Source organism: Canis lupus, chromosome 22 (assembly GCF_011100685.1).
Source record: "Canis lupus familiaris isolate Mischka breed German Shepherd chromosome 22, alternate assembly UU_Cfam_GSD_1.0, whole genome shotgun sequence".
Classification (NCBI taxonomy): Eukaryota; Metazoa; Chordata; class Mammalia; order Carnivora; family Canidae; genus Canis; species Canis lupus.
In genome coordinates this window covers 17,762,012-17,781,751 of record NC_049243.1, presented here as the reverse complement: position 1 = coordinate 17,781,751, position 19,740 = coordinate 17,762,012, and the positions used below count along the sequence as shown (strand labels likewise).

The window sequence follows — 19,740 nt, the reverse complement described above, 5'->3', positions numbered from 1 at the left end:
GAATGCCCTAAATTTAGGCCTCCAAATGAATCCAGGTTGTTAACTTAGATATTTATAATTCCGGAACTAGAATTTACAACACATGCATCAGCCTTCCTAAAATAGTCTCCATTGACCTTATCTAGGAAAGGGGGAGACACGGATTTGGTTATCTGGGCTCCCCTATGATGCACACAAGGACATCCACAACATCTGTTTGCCTTTAAAATCTAAGCTGCCCACTGCTGCATCTGTAGGCACAGCAACTTTATGTGGTGAAGCATTCCTAATAGTTTCAAGTTTCTCCTGTGCGTCCTCTTAGTACAAAAATACCAGTGCCTAAATACAATCCTCAGTGTTCCATTTCATTCAAGTCCCTTTAGCAGAAAAATATTAGCTTTCACGTCTTTTTTTTTTTTTAAGTCTTGTTCTTCCTAACAGTTTGACAGTTTGCCTTGTCAGTGAATAGATCTGCTTCATTTAGGAATACACTACACTAGTTTTTCATCCTTTGGCAGTGCTTTAAATTTAGATACAATTTATAATAACACTAAAGAGAAGTCTATCCTTTAAAGAAGAGTGGAATGCAAAACACATACATAAAAAGCATGCATCTGGGTCCCAGTTGTATTCTTTTCAAGTGTTCTTATCTGTGCTCATGGGAAAATCTAGAGCTGTATGCCTCGTTTTGATTCACAGAGCAAAGAGAAGAACAACTTCAAAAAAGTAATTCCTGGTTTTACCCACAACAGTGTTCATTATTCACAATGATCAAAAAGGGAGTGTTCTCCACAATTACTACACATCACATGAATATACTTGTGAATGCACCACCTATTTTAGTGTTTTGTTTTACTGAGAGATATCCCCTTCTTATGAGGCAGGGGGGATATTTTCTTAGGTATAACCAGGCCCTCACACTTTTCACATAAACAAAATTAAGTTTTCAGGTCTGCCTTCCTGGTCATTTGAAAGTAGGGGAGGTTTGGAGGCAATTTAGTTCTGCTGCACCTGTTCTCCTTCTGGGACCCAGGCTGAAGAAAACACTGCTTGCAATGTGTTTTCCTCATGGTGGAGAGAGAACATATAAAAAGGTTGGTGGAAGCTTTCCATGATCATGAAGGCTTTAGCCAGCAACACTTACACTGCTAATTTCTCTTCTCCATATTATATTCCATTGGTCAAAGAAGGCCAAACCCCACATGAAGGGGTCAGTATAAATACTCAGCTAACTCTAATGGAAATCAAAGCAACATCACAGGACAAAGGCACTCGATTTTCAGAGATGGAGGAAAACAATAATGCAACCTATAGAAGACAGATAAACTAGAAAGGGTTGCTATGAGTTTCTAACATAAAAGAAATAAAGATCACATAAATAGCACTCATTGCTATTTAAGGATGCTTTTATTTTTCTTGTTAAATTTTTCTTAGCAGGGAGGCTTTCTTGTACAGTAATTGTAGAGTTGAAGAGGTGAAGTTATTAGATGAAACTTATCATCACTGCCCCTTCATTAGAACATTTCTGAATCCTGACTAGCTCAGTACAGGTCAAAACAGCCCATCTTTATGTCACACTAGGCACCCTTAAGCAAAACATGCATAGGACAGAGAATGACACAATGCTCTTCCTCAGCTTTGTTGTACCTTGGCTAAAGTAGTCTTTGAAGAAACACATTTAATTTTTCCCTCCATGTTATGTTCTAACATACTTTATAACTAGTGGGAATTCATCATAGAAAAATCCTAAATGGGTTAAAATTAGGACTGATTACATTCAAAGGGCATCTATAAAAGGGCAAAATGCACATTTTCAGATGTTTCTATTGAGAAAGAACACGAATGAAATTGAGGATAATGAAACTAATTCTCTTAAAATCATTTAAGTCTATGTAGTCTTTGGGAAGTTTTTGAACATTTTTAAGGATTGTGTGTATTCCAGTTTGAAAACCAATTAAATATGGTGTACTTAGAAGTTGAAAAGCTATGATCCCCACAAGTAGATGCTTAAAAATAATTAGCAAATGTCAACGTTCATTCATTACCTATAGAAAATGTAGGAAACTAGCAATAAAATGTTCCTAACTTAATGAATGACATATTAAAAGTAAACAATGAACCTGTCATTGAGGAATACCAAATTGAAATAAGGAGAATATAGCCCTTTCCACCATGTCTATTTAGCCTTGTATTAGAGTCCCTGGTCAATGCAATAAAACCAGAAACAATAGGTCATGATTCATAAGAAGAAATGAAAACTTCTTTGCTTTTAATTGACTAATTGACTACAGGGAAAATCCAAAAACCCATATATACAAACCATTTAAATTAATAGGATAATTATGCAAGTTGGGTAGCTAAAGATTATCATACAAAGATTATTATCATTCTTTGGAAACAAAAATCCTATTCTTAGCTGACTACAAAATCAAAACATAGCTAGGAATATAGCTAGAAAAAAAGACCCACAACATTTCTTAGGAAGTAGTTACAGAAATAACAGAAAGACAGAAAGCCTGATTGTTCATAAATTAAAAGACTCAATGAAGTAATACATTCAAACCTCCCCTAAATTGATCTACAGAGGTTGTAGGATTTATTCTAGCAGAGATACTCTATCAATCTACAAAAATGAAGAGAGTACTATTGGTGAAGAATAGGGGTCATCAATACAATAGGAAAAAATTTTAAAGTTAGACCAATCATATACATAAACTTGTTATAAGGCAGCAGTAGTATTATAAATCATTGAAGTAAGGTTAATATATTAGAATACATTAAAATGTTCTTTAAAAAACACAATTAGCAAGGTCATAAGATTTTAAGAAAAATACACTAGGAGATTTAATATTAAAACACATAAAAGAAATCACTATCCAGAGCTTTTACAAATCAAACTCATTTAAACCATTAAATTTCCAATATAAGAAAAAAGTAATTAGCTTGAATTAGTGTTGTTAGAATGTCAAATCATACTTGAAAATTTTCAAAAAAAAAAAAAAAAGAAAGAAAAGAAAATTTTCAGGTTGATAACCAATGTCACCCAGGCATTTCCCAAATAAGAGTCAAGATAGTGATCAGACTGCTCCATCATTAAACAAAATAAAACAAAACAAAACATTAAAAGCTATACTTGCATTAGAAAAAGGAAATAAGCATGGACCTAAATTTTGTTCTGTCTCTAATTGTAAGATGGCCATTTATTGACATATTCTGTCTCTAATTGTAAGATGGCCGGCTTTGACTATACTTCATATCAGAACTTTTGCCCAAGATATGGATATGGATATCCTCCATCTACTGTTGAATAAAGATGTGGTGTACACACACACAATGAAATGTTACTCAGCCATAAGAAAAGACTGAAATCTTGCCATTTGCAATGACATGGAAGGAGCTACAGAGTATAACACTAAGCGAAATAAGTCAAAGAAAGACAAATATCTTAGGATTTCACTCCTATGTGGAATTTAAGAAATAAAACAAATGAACAAAGGAAACAAAGAGAGGCAAACCAAGCAATATACTCTTAACTCTAGAGAACAAACTGATGGTTACCAGAGAGGAGAGGGGTGGGGTGGGAGATGGGGGAAATGGGTGATGAGGTCGCACTTGTGATGTGCACCAGGTGTTGTATAAAAATGCTGATTTGATGTACTGTACACCTGAAACTAATAGTACACGGTATGTTAACTATTGTAAAGAGAAGCAAACAAAACAACTTTTCGTTATTACCAAATAAAGGCAGCACACTGTGAAATTTAAAGAGCAGTATTTTACTAATTAAACTCTAAGTTTATAAAACAGAAATGAAAAGTTCTTAATTAAAAGACTTATTGGTTAATACTTTATACCTGTTACACAAACATCCTCTCCACAAGAAAACCATGATGTATTTATACAACTCGGTTTCCTATAGATCATGTTGCTACTTCTCTCTCTCCTGAACAGATGGAGGAGTTAAAAACACAGTGCATGCAAACTCTAAAAGAAGATGCTATAGAATTCTCAACGTCATCCTGTGTTCCACATGCACCACCCCCTAGAATGTTTACATTGCTATTGCTGATGCCCCAGATCTGCCTGCCTCATCCTGACCTGCCCTGAAACAGCTGTCTGAAAACCGTTAGCTTCTGGGCTCAATTTTGTCCAGGTTTTCAGGGCCAAGAGCACGAAGCAATTCTACATGTTTGTCTCTTTAATGGTGAGGCTTGACAATATTCTGCAGCCCCTAACCTGCAATCTGGTGTGTTAGCACTGAACTGAGAACGTCCCATCTTACAATATGCTTAGTATCCTAAGTTCCTTCTTTTGTTCCCTACCTCATTAGACTACTGCTGGCATATAAACCTAATTTCCCATTGTTGTCACAACCCACTGTGAGTCACTTTGTGATTTTCTACAACTATCATGGAAAGAGAACTTTGTACTCAAATGCCTCCCTCTAACATGAGCTCTGATTTAACCTCACTTAAATTCTCGCAAAACCACGGATAGAAGGTGAAGGAGGATCAATAAAGTATCCTCCACCCCGAGAGGGCATTTTAATACCAAACTACACAGCAAGCCACTCCCTATCACTTACAGAGTTTTATAGTCAGGGTAACTTACTGACGGGGACGGGAGGACGGAGGACTCAGATCACCACGCAGCTATTCTCTACCAAGCCCAAACTGCAACCTTGAGTTTTAGAGAGTGAGGGGCATGGTGGTGAGGTCACAGGGCAGTTAACTAAAGTGGAGACTTCTGTGCACCAGTCATCTCTACTAGTTATCTAAAGTGGTGCTATCTGTGTGCCAGAGGGGAGAATAAGATAAAGGGCCAAAGATGAAGTCCGTGTTGTCAGCATTCCTACAACCACTGTTTGAAAAAGATGCTTTCTGAAATTACTATTCTGGTGTGTTTTTAATTTTTTTAATTTAATTTTTTTAATGATGTATGGTTGACACCCAGTGTTACATTAGTTTCCAACATATAATATAGAGATTAAACAAATCTATACTTTGTGCCATGCTCACAAGAGTAGCCACCATCTGTCACCACACAACACTATTATAGTACCACTGACTCTGTTCCCTATGGTGTACTTTTTATCCTCGTGACTTACTCATTCCAAAACTGGAAGCCTGCATCTCCCTCCACCCTTCAGTCATTTTGACCAACTTCCCAACTCCCTCCTCTCTGGCAACTACTAGTTCTCTGTATTTATGGGTCTGTTTCTGCTTTTTGCTTATTTACCATTTTTTTAAGATCCCACAACAAATTGAAATCATGTGGCATTCTCTGATTTATTTCACTTTGCATGATGCCCCCTAGGCCTATCCATGTTGTTGCAAATGGCAAGATCTCATTCTTTTTTTTTTTATGGATGAGTAGTATCCCATTACATATATCCCATTATATATACATACACACACATACATACACACATATATACACATATACACACATATATATGTATTAGAATATATATATGTATATACATGTATATACACATTATATTCAATGGATATATAGTATAATGGATAATATTGGATAATTAATTGGAATATATATCCATGATAATGGGTGCTTATTGCAACATTATTTACAATACCCATGATATGGAGCAATATATATATATATATATATATATATATATATATATATATATATATCATATATATCATCCTCCTTATTCATTCATCCATTGATGGACATGTGAGTTGCTTCCATATCTTGACTATTGTAGATAATGCTGCAAAAACTATAGAGTTTTTTGCAGATAGCCTACATCTTTTTGAATTGTTTTCATTTTATTTCCATAAATACTCAGAAGTGGAATTTCTAGATCATATGTGATTTTAATTTTTTGAGGAACTTCTACACTGTTTTCATAATGACTGCAATGATTACATTCCCAGCAATAGTGCATGAAGATCCTTTTTCTCCACATCCTCACCAACACTTGTTTCTTGTCTTTTTTATTTTATCCCTTTTGAAAGATATAAGGTGATATCTCACTGTGGTTTTGATTTTCATTTCCCTGATGATTACTGATGTTGAGCATCATTTTCATATGTCTGTTGGCCATCTGTATGTATTATTTAGAAAAATGTCTATTCAGACTCTCTGCCCATTATTTAATCAGATTGTTTGGGGATTTTGGTGTTGAGCTGTAGAAATTCCTTTTATATTTTGAATATTAGCCCCTTATTTATTGGACATACCATGTGTTAATATCTTCTCGCACTAAGTTGTCTTTCGCTTCATTGGTGGTTTCCTTTGCTGTGCAGAAATTTTTATTTTGATGTAATCCCAATAGTTTATTTTTGCTTTTGTTTCCCTTGCTTATGGGAATATATATATATATATATATATATGTATATATATATATGAATATATATGGGAATATATTATGGGAATATATCTAGATAAGTGTTGCTCAAGCCAATGTCCAAGAGATCATTATGTTTTATTTTAGGAGTTTTACGGTTTCAGGTGTCACATGAAGTCTTTAACCCATTTTGAGTTTATTTTTGTGTATGGTGTAAAAAAAGTGCTGAGACTACTGCTCTTATACTGTGAGTGGTCCCAGAACTATTTAGGTAAGCTGGTCCAACTTTTGGTAACCACATTTCGGAGCTAGACCTTCCTCTGTAAGGTACAATATCTTCTTCCTCCCCCCATTCTGGCATTTTCCTCTATTAGAAAACTCATGATGAAGGTTTCAGCACTGTTTGACAAAAAAGGTCCATGTGAGCTTTGAAGTCATACTTTCTTGGAACCACTAAATTAGGAAACCGTGGTCGATAGATCAAAAAATGCATTTGAAAATTAATGATTATGATTATCTTCCTAAGCAAATTGCTTTGGAGGTTATGAGAGCTTTGTTCATAAATGCAGTGGAATGAGCATCAGATTAAAACCTAGCTGCTCATGAGTTGGTGAAATTGTGAAAGTAACAGATTCTGAGACGCATGTGCTTTTCTGTAAAATAGAAGCATTTAGAACAACAGCCTTCTTATATTGTGCCAGAGACTGATAAAGTTTCAAGTGTTTTGTTAAGTTCCATGCAAATGTTACAAAAACAAAGAAGTGCCCTGATGAATTAAATATAATATTCAGTCCCAACACTTTCCCATTACAAAAATAAGAACATAAACAAATCAAAATTCTAATCAGATTTTAAATTGCACTTTGTAATAAAATTTCCTAACAAAATTATGTATTTCCAAATTCTGTTTAATAGTCAGAGGAACTTAGTCTATGCATGCAATGATGCCAGTGTATGACCAAAATGAACCAAAAAACCTGAACTGCCCACCTTAAGAGTAAGTCAGAGCTACTAGCTCGACTACATTTCTGATCAGTTCCAGTTAGCTCAGGAATATTAGTCCTAGGAGATTCTCTTGCCTCTAATGTATGTTATCAGACTTTAGGCCAATGTGAAGCAAAAGATAAAATACTGCATTTATTTTTTTCATTTTAAAAATATTTACTGAGCAGCTACCACATGCCAAGCTCTGTTCTAGGCAATGAGGATAGAACAGGAACCAAATCAAATAATGAGGCTGCCTTCTAGGGGCATAAAATGTAGCTCCGGAGACAGAATAGAAACATACAGACCAATAAATATCATGATAGACTCTTCCTTGAGGATTCCCAACCCCATCTCCTTATCCTGCGCACACAGCATGCAGTGATTTTTTTGTTTTCCAACTTCCCTTTCAGTGATAATGGGGACATATTACTGGGTGCTGGCTAATGGGAAACATTGTGTATGCCACTCTTAAACCTACCCATGACAAGCCCTGTAATTTTTCTTCACTCTCTTGCCATTAATTCACTGACATAATACTGATGATCTTAGAAAATGGCAAAGGCTCATGAAGGAAAAATTCATGACCCAAAGTGTCCAAGCTCGGAGCAGAATCTCATTGACAAGGGTCCAAAGTGTAATGTGAATGAGAAATCAATTTGTACTGAACTAAACCAGTATGTTTTTGTTGATCGTTTGTTATAGAGGCTATAGAGTTAATTACACTCACTAATGCAAATGTACGAACTTATTGGCAAGTAGTCATATATACTGTGTAAAAGCATCAACATAATAAGATATATAGAGAAAGGGCTATTATAAATAATATAACCAGAAAAAGTCTTTGGGTTTTGGTAAAGTTTGAACAGAAGGTGAATAAAGAGACAAAATTGTGTTTATTTGGGGATGGACATTCATTCTCTAGTTACATAACATCTATAAATACCCTGAAGCAAAACGGTATCTGGCTTTTTTGAGGAACTGAGAAAAAGAATATAGTTGGAAATGTTGGAAAGAGAGTTAGGGGTCAGATCATTTTAGGGCACATTAGGATTTGATTTAAAACTAAAAGAATTTATCAGAACATTTCCATTAAGATCATAATGATGGAAAACAATACTGCAGTTCAACTAAAAAGAATACTTTGCAAGTGCGAAGTGAAAGTACTATTTGATCTATAGGAACTCTGTTTTTTATAGCATTTACTGGTAGTGTCATCTTTAACATTAACCCGTTTGTATTGGCTCATATGCTGCAATATTGGAAAGATCTTTGTTCCTATGTCATTTCGTCCTTCTCCATAGCAGTAATGTTGCCACAGAATCTTGGTCTGTGCAAATTCTTAAACCCCTCATGCTTCCATCATATAATACTTTTAGATCATTTTGACCAACATTTGCTACTTTTATATTTTCCAGAGGATTGTTAGTTGTGTACCTTTATACTGGATATTCCTATACAATATCAATAGCAACTAAGCAGCAATATGAATATGTATAGATTCATTTTGCTCCAAGTCCACAATATTCTTCTTTTTTAAGCAAAAATAAAAGCAACAAATTATATTATTTGATTGCTTTAGAAAGCCTACCAAACATTAAAAATAAAGGGAATTTTTCAAGGTCCAATATATTATAAGTGACTGCACCGGTTGCAGATCCAATTTCATCCTAGCTCCAAAGTATTCAGTTGTTTTAGGATAATTCAAATGTAGGGAATTTTTATATGTGGAAAAAAATATTTTTCAAGTAATGTGATTTGTCATTTTAAGTTCACTACCATCCATTGATTTCTATTATATTTTCTTTTAAGCAATGAAAGAAAACTAGTCCAATTTTTGAAAATAACTATATTTTTATTGCTTAAAATTTGAAGTTGAGAAACAAAAGCAAATTATGTCTGTGAAAGTAATGACTATCTTCATTTACTGCTTCACAACAAGATAAAAATCATCACTATCAGAATATTTCACATAAACAAAGTAAGGTTTTATTAATTAAGTGATTTAAAAAGAGGGGTGCCTGGGTGGCTCAGTTGGTCAAGCATGTGCCTTCGGCTCCGGTCATGATCCGGGGGTTCTTGGACTGATCCCAGCATCTGGCTCCCTGCTAAGTAGACAGTCCGCTTCTCCCTCTGCCCCCCCCCCCCCACTCATGCTCCCTTCTTCTCTCTCTCTCTCTCTCCGCTCTCTCTGTCTCTCTCTCTAAGGTAAAGTCTTAAAGAGATTTACTAAAAAGATAAAACATATAAAGGAATACTCTAATATAACAGTTCAATTATGGATTAGCTTTCCATAAATTGAATGTTCAAACCACCAATTAAAAGCATTATTCCTATAGGAAAGTGATTTATCTTCTCTGCTCCAGTTTTATACTAATAAAAGAAAATATGAAAAACTACTACCTACATAGTTATATCATTAATAATAAAATGGTCTTAATGAGATAATGCTAAAGATGTCATTGAGACCTTCTCATAACAAACACATTACACATATATTTTCTCTAAAATTGCAATATTTAAATGGAAATGTCAGTATTCCATTGTTTACTCTGTAAACAATTATATTGCATTGAAAAATTGCAGGAAAGGAGAAAAAGTGAGTCTAAATTTTATAATAATTATTCAATATTATCAGGAAATATTCTATCTGGACTCTGCCATTAATATTTTAAATGTGGGGGCCCCCTGTGTGGCTCAATCAGTTAAGCATCTGACTCTTATTTTCACACACACACACACACACACACACACACACACAGACATATATATAACAAACCTAAATAGGGAAAAAACCTACTTCCAGTAATCATTGTTAGAAATTAAGATTGCCTGGAATGCTTTAGCACTGCTTTATCAAATATTTATTATTATTACTTTCACTTATATTTTTGAAAAGCATGATAGAAGTCTATTTACAATATCCTGCATTTTCAATCGTGTATCATGATAAAATAATTCAATTTGTTCTGGTTGTCATCCTCCATTGTTACCATCAAATATACAAATAAACAAGTATGTCTCAACAGTAGAGTTCAATTTGAAAACTACAAAATTTCTTAATGACTTTTTTAATATCAACAGTCTTCAGTAGTTTTCATTTATTCAACAAAACCAGAAGTGTAATTGGAGTCTATTGCACTCAAACTCATCATCTAAAAGAATTACCATTAAGAAAATAGTTTCCAATCTTATGGGTTTTATCTTATTTTCTGGTGCTATAAATAACCCAATGCCTTGCAGTAAGTAGGAAGTAGACAGCATTTTCTGAATGAATGCATATGTTAACAATGAAGCTATACTTTTGTAAGAGAGAAAATAACTTTGGCTGTGCTTTGAACAAATAAAGATTTTGAACATGACACAACCTAACAAAGAAAGTGTTTCTTTGAGAATAAAATGCTTTTTAACCTGTGAAATATATATAATTAGCTCTAAAAGGATCTTACTTTAATCTAAGGCTTAAAAAGGAGATATGTTTTACAAACACGCAGCTAGACATTTCTAGCTAAAGAATAGTGACAATAGGACTTTTCTTCTGACATGAGTTAGGGATCCCTTTAAAGTAATCACTTGCTTTAATAAAGCAGCAATCCATAAATAACTGCAACACATCTCTTTTATATGTTCTTGATAAAGGACAGATGGGTTAACTCACACTATTATGAATTCTTAATGAAAGGCTAATAGAAACTTATCAACCTAATCCAGAAAATTTGCTGTAATATTTTGCATGCTATTTTTTTAACATTGGGAATTCTATTAGCATCCAAATCTAGTAGTGACAACTGATAGGAGGCATTTATCTGAGGAACACCTACAGCACAACTGAGATGGCTGCTTTAAGTAGGTTCCCTTCCTTTCTCCCAGTTACCAGTATTTCTCTTCAAATGTGTCCTTAGCATAAGAGAATCAACTTTACAGGTAAAAACAGTTTTACTAACAAAGTACCAGCTGTTGGATTCTTAGAGTACATAAATAGCAATATAAGTTTGAAATCTATTTGAAAGAAACACTTCGTTAGAAAAAAAAGAAATAACAACCACTCAAATGACAAGTTACATATGGAAGGAATATTTCGAAATAGCAAATATATCTTGTTCAAAGTAACTGATGAAGATTCGTTGAGATCTGACAAGTTTTCTGTCATGAGCAAAAATATTTTTGATTTTTTTTAATTTTTATTTTATTTATGATAGTCACACACACACACACACACACAGAGAGAGAGAGAGAGAGAGAGAGAGAGGCAGAGACATAGGCAGAGGGAGAAGCAGGCTCCATGTACCGGGAGCCCGATGTGGGATTCGATCCCGGGTCTCCAGGATCGCGCCCTGGGCCAAAGGCAGGCGCCAAACTGCTGCACCACCCAGGGATCCAGCAAAAATATTTTTAAAACTTTGGTTCTTGGGGCAGCCCGGGTGGCTCAGGGATTTAGCGCCTGCCTTCAGCCCAGGGCATGATCCTGGAGACCTGGGTTCGAGTCCCATGTCGGGCTCCCTGCGTGGAGCCTGCTTCTCCCTCTGTTTGTGTCTCTGCCTCTCTCTGTGTCAGTCATGAATACATAAATAAAATCTTAAAAAAAGAAAAAACTTTGGTTCTTATCACAGCACTGTCCTATAGAATGGTAAGGCACGCCAAAATTGTGAGCTGAGCATGTAATTTTAAATTTCTTATAGACAAAATATCGAAAGGAAACAAATTAAAATGATTTTGATAATGTCTTATCTAACTTCATATGTCTAAATTATCATCATTTTAACATGAACCCAACCCATAATTGTTAACAAAGTATTTTACATTCTTGTTTTTATCTTGCCTTTGAAGTCAGTTTTAAATTTCAAAAACATACATCTCTGTTCAGAGTAGCCACATTTCAATTTCTCAATAGCCATATCTTACCATTTTATAAATGAGAAAATTGCATGCCAGAGTTGAAGTGAAAGATCAACAATTTATCAACTTGTAATGTTAGAACTATGACTGCATTAGATTTCATTTGACTTAAAATCAATTCTGTTTTTCTATTCTAACACAAAATGATACAGTACAGTGTGATCGGAGTAAAAATTTGTCCATGTTTTTCTAAGTAATTTTAATTTGCTGGGTTTAATCTGTTATATTTTTTGCTTGTTTTACTTGTTTATCGTGCTTCCAGTAATCAAGAGGAAGAAAGAAGGGAGGCAAAATATGCACCGGAAAAGAAAGTGTGATGTGAAAGCAAGTTAAAAGTACTTGATCAAATAAAGAGAATTATTTTTGCTGTTTTTTACAAAGAATAACAGAATAATAATATAAGAGATTATTATTGGGAGAACAAAGCTAATCACTGATATGGCTAAAAAATTTCATAGTATTAACAAGATTATGACAAAAGTTTAGATTTTCCCTTTTGTACGCCTGAAACTAATATAATACTGTATGTTAACTATACTGGAATTAGTTTTTTTTTTTTTTTAAGTTCAGATTTCTCTAGTAGGCGGTCTAGCATTTCCTTTAATCAATCTGTGTAAATCTTGCTAATGAACATACACTGCACTTTCATTATGTGTGTGTATTAGAGAAGGTGAATGATTGATTCCATCTGTATTAGTAGATTTTTTAGAATTATGGACTGTTATATTATTAACCTTTGCAAGCGTTTTGTAGGGGGTAACTTTTTCACTAACCACCCTTATTGTTACCAACTGCATTTGAAAGAATCAAAAGCAGTAATGGAAACTCAAATCAAGTAGTATCTGACCCAGAGGTTAAATGGGCACGCAGAGTTACAAATAAGCTTTGGGTTCATTCTTTGCCTTATATTTAAAACAGTTGTTGTTCAGTAGCAGAGTTGACTGCTTATTCTTTTATCTATATAGAATGAGAATTTAAGGCCTTCAGGCTGCCTTTTCTTCCATGCCAAAGATGTTAATAATGTATCTGCCTACCAATGTGACAAAGAATATGTGTCTGCTGGGTTCTTTTCTTTGAAGTGAGGTGAAAACTGAAAACTACTTTGTCATTTGAAAATCCTTTCCATATAAGTCTTCCATCTCACACCCCCTGCAGAGACTGCAGTCTAGGTTAACTTTGGGCATAAGAAATTCATGAACTTGCCCCTGGTTAATAGATAATAAAATATACACATATACATATATACTCATATATATATATATATATATGAGACATACTTCTCTTGTGTTTAAGTGTTTGAAGTAATACATGGTTGAACACTTCATAAAAATTGTATAATATATGCATTTTTTAAAATGTGAAAACCAAAGCTGAGCTTAGTAAAAAACAGTGCCAAATAAATATGAAAAACTGTTACCATTTTAAGAGAGCTTGTTTTTGATAAAGCAATTTATTTCTGGAAGCAAGCGCTAACAATTATTATAAATAGTAAATGACATTGAGCCATTTGCTTACCCACTCCCCATCTGAAAATATCCTGACATCAACTATAATTGAGCAGTTACTCAAGTTTGTACATGTATTTACTATTCATTTTGGTATAAAAACATTCGATGGCATGTTAAAATACTTGCATTTGTATCCAGAACAGGATAATAGAATCCAGTGGTCATCATGCTAGGTGAAAACATGGGCAGTCACACAAAAATTTGTCCTTTTGGAAGGATGAAAATAGTGTGTGTAATTGAAGCAATCTTTCATACTGCAGCAGGGACAATTTAAAAATGAAAATAATAGCCTCATTAATCGTCAATCTCCAAAGCCATGAAATTTGTGTTAAAGATCTCTGTTCCTCTTGCTAGTTAGCAAGGACCCAAGCCACCGGTAGTAACCATTCTGCCTAATTTACACTCTTTGTGTCAAAAGGAGAAATGAAAAATAGGGGATGACAGAGGTGAATGAAGCTGTCCTTCCCTTAATTTTATTTAACTCACCATAACCAGCTCTCTCAAGATGTGCTCCGGGAATAATTCACTTTTTATATTATCCACCAGCACCACCACGTGGTGAAATTTTTACTTTCTCTCTGAAATGATGACTTGAAGACAAAATAAAAACAATACTGGGATAATATTAGTACCAATTAAGCAGCTGAAATATATCCCATAAAAAGTGCATCTCAGAATCCCCAGGCTAAATCAAAGAGCCACTGAAAATATTACATTTCAGAAATCAAGAAATGAGATAATTTAATGCATAGATTGCTTTGGTTATGCTTATTTTTCTTGTTTTATGTTACCCATATTTTATTCCACAAAGAGGTATTTTTTTTTACTATTGCAATTTATTTTCATTTTATTCCTCCATACTGTCAATTTACTCTAACAGCATAAAAATATATAATCTTTTGATTGCACATTATTTGATTTGGTGGCAGAATTTTGAAGAATAAAAAAATGAACTATAAGTTTAAATATTTGTTATTTCAGTGGAATAATATATGAAAAGCTATAAAATGTTTTAAATTGGTCTAAGAAAATCATTTATCTTTGTGATAATATAAATACAAAGTGTAAATAAATTTTTTACCTACTGTGAATAAAACTATACACAATATACATTTTTAAAGACATTTGTTTAAAAATGACACAGTTTTAAGTATTGTCATTTTGGAGTTCTAAAATAGAATATGTCATTTGTAAAAATAAGGAATGGAAAAAGCTGGATAGCAAAGAAACTGTTGTCAGATTTGCCAGGTAAAAAGTGCCAGGGTCCTAGTAACAGATTGCATTATAATCATCTATGCAGTGGAGAGCATTGAGCACTAGAGTCTGGTCTGTGTAATTTTAAGGATGGTATTGCAAGGTGGAGATATAGTTCAGTTGGCATTAGTTTATAATGTAGAGCTTTGGTTGGTGGGCAAAGGAAGGCAAGTGTACTGATGTGTATATTTGATAATTGAACTGTGAATCTTGATAAGTAAGTTATTTTAGTTGGTTCATTCTTATCTTTCAGAAATAAGCATTCTCCAGAACAAAGAGATAAGTTTTGCCTAACCCTAGTATTGTTTAGTGCCAACACAGGTAAGTAATCTTTCTCAAAAATTCATTCCGATCGATAAGCATGTACGTTTGTCTCCGAATTGCTTAATATAAGAAAGAGTAAAATATGGTGGGTTAAGTTCTCTATTCATTTCTGAAAACCACAGGAAAAACAGCATCAACAAACTCACGTCAATTACAACTGTCAGGAGATAACCCACTGTGGGTCCCCTGCATCACTACAAGTCTTACAGTCTGTCTTTGTACCAGACTATCTTTTCAAGGATGTTTGTAAAATGAGAAGTCTGAGAAATACAGCTTGTTGTATACCTTCTGGGGTTGAATCAGGGATTCCCAAGGTTGTAATAGATGATGGTAGCAATGAGATCCATGCTACCTAATATACAGCATCAGACCAAAACACAGGACAGTTTATTTGGTTGAATCACACCTGTCGCCATAAAGTTCAAACGAAAAGTAAGTGCCAAGCCTTGTTTAATGGCATGGAACACCTCTTTCCCTCTTTATTCCTTCAATCTCTCCCCCTCTATTCACAAGTCAGAGACTTTATAGTAAAAGATAAATAAGGTGGGGCTAAGGACACCTTGTCATCAAAGAAAATCAATGTCCCCATGTACCTGTCTGAGTATGCTGGGGAATTCTGAAGCAAGGGACTCAATTACAGCTCTGTTGAATATAGAAACTAAAGCTGTTATTTTACCCACAACTCTGGAAGGAAAAGGGGCCCTTATTCCACTTATTCTGCCTGGGCAGAGTTCACAGTGGAAAAGGAGAGCTAACATGACTCTGTTGACAGGGTCCTTTGAGTCAATTAGTTGTATTATTGTTGCTCCTACCTATAACGCTTAGCAGGAATTAATGTGCTGTACGCACGTGCCTCCTGTTTTAGAGTGCCAAAAGATGTTCTTCTCATCAGGAACAACCACACCACCTCTCTAGAAATGCCAACTTGCCTCTCTACAACTTCCTGGGTGGTCCAGCATTCAGTATAGAATACAAGAGGAGAAACTAAAAGTCATGACTTTGATCAAAGTCTTAAAGGCAGCAGGAGTGTGAGATGCAGTATCTCAATACATTAGCCCTGTATGTTCAGTGGTAAAGGGAGCTTAGAATGGATCTTTGCTTAAGTGAACTCATTTGTTGCCTCTATAGCCCTGGCTGCTACAGACTTTGCAACTATATCCAAATCCATTACACAAAATGATAGTACTTGGTAAGCAGTCTTGGACATACCAGGTTCAAGAAAAGTTCACAGTATAACATAAAGTATCCAATATGTGTTCATAATACTCCCCCAGGAGCATCTAAACTACCTTGTCATTTGCCAGTTTGGGGTGGATGAGGGTTTAGCATGAATGGTTCTAATTTCTAATGTCCAAAGCTTTACTATGTAGATGATATACTGTTGTATGACTAATCAGACTAGAACCCAGTGACCATGATTTAGTCCATGGACCTTCCTCCAGAAGGTGTCAATGATGAATTCTGATGAAAATTAGGGGCCTTATTGGTAAGTAATGTTTCTCAGAACTATGTGAGTAGATTCATAAGGATTATTTGACAGTTGAGGAACGAAATCTCTCCTTGGCTCCCTTCTACCTTAAACTGAGGTTTTATATATATAGGCCACCACACATAAGACTTTTTTTAAAGATTTTTATTTATTTATTTATTCATGAGAGACACGGAGAGAGAGAGGGCGAGAGAGAGAGATAGAGAGAGGCAGAGACCCAGGCAGAGGGAGAAGCAGGCTCCACGCAGGGAACCCGATGTGGGAGTCGAACCTGGGAATCTGGGGTCATGCCCCAAGCACAAGGCGGGCGCTCAACCACTGAGCCACCCAGGCATCCCACATCAGACTTTTTTGAGTGTTACCCAAACCAATAGATCTAACTCTTTAGAATCCATCCAGTAAACTGAACATGTTCTATATTTAGGGCACTGCAAGCCTAGTGTTCTCTTAAAGCCACATGTCTTGGTAAATGATGATTCTGCTGATTAGAGCTTCTAGCAAAGAGAAAAAGCCTCTACTTGGATGCGTCTTTTGAGTTGTGGACTCACTTTCCAGATATGGTTAATAATTATTCCAATTTTTATAAATAAGTTATTAGCTTGCTACTTTACTCCGATTGAAACTTAACTCCTGACTCATGAGACCTTGTTTTTTGTTTTTTTTTTTTTTTTGAGACCTTGTTATTCATCATATTGCCATTTAAGAGTAAGTCATCACAAATCTAATGGTCAGCAAGTTAAAAAGGATCCAATGAGGCTTACCTGAGAAATAGATATGCAATATTAAAGAATGCAGATAATTGGGTCCCAGCATTATTTCATCTTTACCTGAAAAATTGGCAGCTACCACTTTAGGGAAAATTTAGCCCTAACTATGCTACTTGAAGCAAAGCTATTGAATTACCTAGACTCTCAATTTACAGATCTTGCCCTAAATTCCAGGCCTGTTTCAATGATGATTTAGATAAGTCAAAACCTGATAGTGTATAGTAGGCTGCTACCACTGGTGAACATCAGCACCAGCTAAGCAGGACCAAACATGAATATTGTTTCTTCCCTCATTGAACAGATATCAAGGGCATTTTCATAGCTCTTCCCAAGTCTTTGTCAAATGAAATTTCTTATATTTTTTACCAACTCTTGGGCCATTGCTAATTGACTGCTTATTTGTCTGACATTTGGAAAACTATTGGCTGATAGGTTTAAAACTGAAACTGATTTCAGTCACTGAATGAGCTGAGTTATGCATGTAGATGACCATTGTAAGAAAACAATCTCTGATGAGACAGACTGAAGTCGATCTACTAATCAAGCAACACTCAGATTCCTACCATTTCTGTCTGAATTCATCATCATACCAGGCATGGAAATCCATCACCAACACAAACCAGGCTCTAAGCAAACAATTCTGTTTCTAATGCAGAGGATACAACTGCTTGCCAGATTGTCAAAGTTGACCCAGTTGTCTCAGGTTGACAGAAGTGTTGTCTCCACCTGCTTTTGGCATGTTGACTACATTTGATTTTGAGCCTCCTCTCAGGGGCTGTCAGTGGTGCTGTATAGTTGATGATATATTTTCAGGTTATGATGATGCCGTTTCAGTCAATCAACTGACTTGTCTATATCACATTGGCCCCTGAGACTATTATTTGCCATCTTTTCAGTTTTTCAGATTATTTCCCATCCAACAATGGTGCAGCCATTATCCCAGAAGCCTCTGAATACTGGACTCATGTCAAGTTATTTAATGGATGCTCCACATTCCCCACCATCCACTGATATCTGGTATTGCTGAGCAGTAGAATAGACTCCTCGAAAAATACACTCAAAGATTTCTGACTCTATCTTCCTCACTTCTTTGACCTTAATAAGGCAGTTCTGTCACTGAATGTGCTATTTCTAGAAAGGGATCATTTCCTCTCAGTCTAGATAATGATGAAGACAAAAAGTACAGGGGATATATAGCCATTTTTCAAAAATTTGTAATTCCATCCTGACTTTTCCTGGGTACTATGCTTTATTCTTCCCCTGTGGCAATCCAGGCTGATCTGGTTGATGAAATTTCCAGGTATCAGCAAGTCAAAAGAAGGCCTCAGGGATTCAATACTCATTTTGTTCTAGACACCTACATTTTTCATTTACGATTGCAGTCTTATACAATAAAGATAATTAGCATTTGTTGAGTACACTCCTTGCTGAGTTCCCTTTCTACCAGTAGGTCAAAGTGGAAGACAATGGATATCTATAAAATTATAGGGATGCCTGGGTGGCTGGCTCAGTGGTTGAGGGTCTGCCTTGAGCTTAGGGTATGATCCTGGAGTTCCAGGATGGAGTCCCACATTGGGCTCCCTGCAGAGAGCCTGCTTTTCCCTCTGCCTGTGTCTCTGCCTCTCTCTGGGTGTCTCTCATGAATAAATATATAAAATCTCTAAAAAACAAGATTATGAAAATCACCTTGTTCCTTTTCTATCTAACCTTCAAGACAAAAGATCTTCATGAAGGGAGATGATAATTGAGCAAAAGGTAAATTTACACATACTGGAATGGTACACACTGATTTTGTAATGGTGGAAGGAAGACAACAACTTGACTCCTAGAGAGGGGTCACCTTAGAATATAGGACAAGTAGGATAGAGGGACATTAATGTCATCTCTCTCTCTTAGAACCATTTCTGAATCCTCCCTCATGAAGGAAAACACCATGGTACAAATCTTAAAAGCCACTGCAAGGACCTTAAATTTAACTCACTCTTAGGTCTGACATTTCCTGTTGAGTTGTTCTGACCTATTAGCAAACAACAAATGTTCTCAACTCCTGTACCTCCCACACAAAACACCTAACAATTACTCTAGATCTCTTCTCCACCTTCTTTCCTAAAACTATCACTTTGTTATGCCATGGAATGGATGTGTGTCACCTGACTGATGGTCTGGATATTAGGACAGATTGGTCCAATGGCCCTTAGAAGTCCTTGAAAAACAAATATTCAA

General features: G+C 35.3%; 1 long non-coding RNA gene across 1 annotated transcript in view; it reads left to right on the top strand.

Annotated features, from left to right (window-relative positions):
* Positions 1 to 4,051: 4,051 nt before the first annotated feature.
* LOC111091831 overlaps positions 4,052 to 19,740 on the top strand; it is a 70,242-nt gene continuing 54,553 nt past the window's right edge. The window contains exons 1-2 of the long non-coding RNA XR_005376013.1: positions 4,052 to 4,183; positions 15,191 to 15,258. This is a non-coding gene — a long non-coding RNA (uncharacterized LOC111091831). The remainder of the gene's footprint in view (positions 4,184 to 15,190; positions 15,259 to 19,740) is intronic.